We start from the raw sequence: 4,068 nt of genomic DNA on the forward strand, positions 1-4,068 counted from the left end.
AAATCAAGTTAATAGAAACATGCTGGGCACCTTGCTGCCATGATTGCTTTTATATCATGCTTGTGAGTATTATTTAGGCTAATGAGTCCTTGGGTACTATGAAGAAGGGTTCATCTCACCCTTTATGTGTTAGTGTCTACTGCAGACTTGCCTCTAATGGAGCAAAGGGGTCTAGACAAGCCATGTAGACCACACTGCCCAGACCAGGGATGAGTCCATTTCATTCTACATGTCATCATTAGGTATCTACATATAAGAGGCATTGTAGTTGGTAGAAAAATTGATTCAGCATCCCGTCCTCTTTAGCTGCTAAACTGTAAGGTTGACTCTGTACGAAGCTATAATGGAAGTACCAGCAATACACTGATGGGAAGAAAGTGAACTTTGAACTGCAGTGTGTAAGAATAGAAGAGGGGAGGACCTTACATATCCTTTTCATTTTTAACTTTGTTGAGCAGAAAACTATAAAGAACTGCTTTGAAAGGGCCATTTGGGAGAAAGTGAAGAAAACCTCACAAAGGACTTGCAACAATAATCAGGAAGTGTGGCCAATGGAAGGCATTTGGGGACAGACAGCAGTAGGACACTGCTACGTGATGGCAGGGGCTCAAAGCAGCCATTTCATTCACAATGTGAGCAGGCCCTGGAGCTGTGAGAGAGAGGAATTACAGAAATTGATGCGGTTTTGAGGAGTGGGGAAGGGGAGGCAGCAGGGTGACTGCTTTGGAGATGACAATCAAAATTTCAGAACCAGAGATCATTGAGATGTCACCATGGATGGGAAAATACTGGCTTTGAGTTGAAGCCAGATTCCCGTCTAATCTCTGTCATTGATTAGCTATGTAACTTGGAAGAAGTAGTTTCATTCTCTGAACCTATTTCCCCTAAAGAAAATCATTGTCTAGTCTATAAATAAATGACTATGTTACATTCTTACACATACCTCACATGCATCTTGGTGGGTGGGCCATGCTATTTTGGGTTGATTTTCAAATAAAAATTGTTGTTACTGCTTAAAGGCAGACAGAAATAAAAAGAAAGTTATGTTATTCTGGTCTTTGAAAGCAGGGCATAGATGGTCTCCCTATTGTAGGTTTTCATCATTCCAACTTCATATTTTCTCCACAACCAAGTGAGGGTTTATTTTGAAAGTGCAGTAGAAAGGGGAGAACACGCTACCCAGGCAAAGGGCAGGGTAGGGTATGAGAGGCCACGTCACAATTTTTTCCAGTCCAGCTAGAATGCCATGGTCAGCCCTGTGAGGGAAGCTCAAGCTGAGGGCAATGAACTGATGGCAATAGAAAGAACCAGATGGTTGGCTTCGGTTGTCAACTTGACACACCTGGGAAGAGGGAACCTCAATTGAGGAGTTTCTTCTGGGGGAATTGGCTTGTGGACATGTCTGTAAGGCATTTTCTTGATTTATAAGTGATGTGGGAGGGCTCAGCCCACTGTGGTGGGGCCATCCTGGAAAGGTGGTCCTGGGTTGTATAAGAAAGCAGACTGAGCACAGGCCAGAGGAGCAAGTCAGTGAGTAGCGTTCTTCTGTGGTCTGTGCTTAGTTACTGTCTCTAGTTCCTGCCCTGAGTTCCTGCCTGACTTGCCTCAAAGAGGGACTTTCAATTGGAAATGTATGTTGCAATAAACCCTTTCTTCCCCAAGTTGTTCTTGGTCAGTGTTTTATCACAGCAATGGATAAGCAGACTAGAATACCAGGCTTGTCAGGCTGCCCAGCACCTTCTGTGCTTAGAGCCTTGGTCTACAAATGAGTGAGCCATGCATGTTCTCCACGTTTACAGGGAGTCTGAAGGGGGGATGAGTTAAACCAGATAATGTCTTCTTCCCTGAATCACCAAATCAAGGTGTAGGGATCTGAAATGGAGCAACTGACCCCAGTGTGAAGGGTATAATTACAGAATAGATGCCTGTGCCTGGAGGATCTGTGGTGTGCTTTCCTGTCTGACCGGTGGTATATAAACAAGAGAAATTTATTTCTCATAGTTCTAGAGGGGGATGCCTAAGATCCAGTTGCCAACAAATTTGGCGAGGGTTCATAGGTACTGACTTCTTGCCATGTCCTTTCATGATGGGAAAGGAAAGGCAGATCTCCAGGGCCTCATTTATAAGGACATTAATCCTATTCATTAGGGCCTCACCTCCAGTTATCTACAAATGGTCATGGCTTCTAACATCATCATATTGGAGGTGGAGCTTTCATATATGACTAGGGGAAGGGGGTGTGTACAAACATTCAGGGCACATCAAAATGCCACCCTCATGTTAACAGGGAAGATGAAAAACAGACATAAAGACCAAAGGGAAAAAGTTGCCCATCAGGAAGACTAAAAGAAACTCCCCTGGGTCAACTGTTTTATCTCTTTGAATAAAGTATGATCTCAACCCACAGGTCTATAAAGCACCAGGCCTCCATGTTAACTGTGAGGGATAGTGTCTTAGTCTGGGTCTTGCACAAGTAGACCAAACACAGGCTGGTAGTTGATGCGAGACTCTCAGGAAATATAAGTGAAAGAAGAGGAGAAAAAAGAAAAGAATAAAACATGAAGCTAGATAGCCTGGGAGTAAATTCCTGAGCTGGTTGCAGTGGGAAGCCAACTTCATAACTCTGCCCAGCCCCTAACAAGCCAGGAAGGTACTCAGTCATGGATCATGGTAGGTGCTTCCTGAAAGGCCAAATGGGTTTTCTCAGGCATGGGGGTGAGGAAGATGTTTTTGCAGAGAAATCCTGGGACAGAAAGTGAGGAGCTGGAGAAGGTGCAACAGGACAGGCAGCTGGAGTAAAAAGCTGGACTGAGAGGTGAAGGTGGGATAGCTGCCCTGGAGAAGAGAGAGAAATCAGCCCCCCATAGCAGGCAGTGTGGTCGGCCCCAACCCAGGGAGAACTGGTCTAATATGCTCAGGAGACTTTGGGAAAATAACTTTATGGGAAAGTAGGAGAGGATGGTCAGAAAAAAGAGAAGAAAGAGGGACTGAGAGAGAGAAGAGAAATTGCTAGAACCTTAGGCATGTTCAAATTTTCCGGCTTCTTTCACCACGTTTTTTAAAAACAAAGTTGTTGGGTTTTTTTTGTTTTTGTTTTTGTTTTTAATGTAACCGCTAAAAACTAAATTCAGGCCCTTAATAAAATAAGTAAACATTTAACATGGCATATGTGATGAGTTTCCCATCCCAGGTTCAGACTCTCCCCAAAGGTAGTTACTGGTAAGAGCTTCTTTTGAATTCTTCCAGAAATATTTTATGCATATAAGCACATTTGCACTTTTAAAGAATGTGGGACTTGGTTAGCAGACACTTGGATTCCCACCACACAGGAGGCTAAGGCAAGAGGATCAGCCACTCAAGGTCAACATGAGCTACATGATGAGTTTCAGGCCAGCATGGGTTACACGGGGAAACTTTGTTTCAAAAATTAAATACAGAGCCTGGCATGTTGTATACTCCTTTAATCCCAGCACTGGGGAGGCAGAGGCAGGCAAATCTCTTTGAGAGAGGGGCCAGCCTGGTCTACACAGTAAGTTCCAGGCCACCAGGAGACCCCGTCTAAAACAAAACAAAACAAAACAAACAAAAAACCTCAAATAAATGTATAAATATATAACTAACATTGCAACTGAAAATAATACATTTAGACCTTTTTCTATTATTTTTCTACTTTGAGGAATCCTTCATATGAGCAGATGTAAAGGTAGTTCATTAAAAAAAAATTCCTCCATGCCAGGTGTGGTGACACATTCCTTTAGTCCCAGTACTCAGGAGGCAGAGGCAGGCTGGGGGTGCTAACAACACAGCAGATAGTAGCAGGGATATCAGAGTATAAGGGCTTTAGGTGGGGGGAGGGAGGCTATGGGAGGGTGCCATCTGGGAAGTAGGTGTATAGTTGAACAAGATGGTTTGGGATGTTCTGTGTGATACACACACACACACACACACACACACACACACACACTCACACACACACACACACACAAATCAACAAATTTTTTAAAAATGTATTATATTTGAGGAGGGAGCATGGAAATTTACATCATGTTAATTAGTAGAGGTGATAAA

This window comes from Nannospalax galili, unplaced genomic scaffold (genome assembly GCF_000622305.1).
Source record: "Nannospalax galili isolate Female #2095 unplaced genomic scaffold, S.galili_v1.0 scaffold599, whole genome shotgun sequence".
In the NCBI taxonomy this organism is placed as follows: Eukaryota; Metazoa; Chordata; class Mammalia; order Rodentia; family Spalacidae; genus Nannospalax; species Nannospalax galili.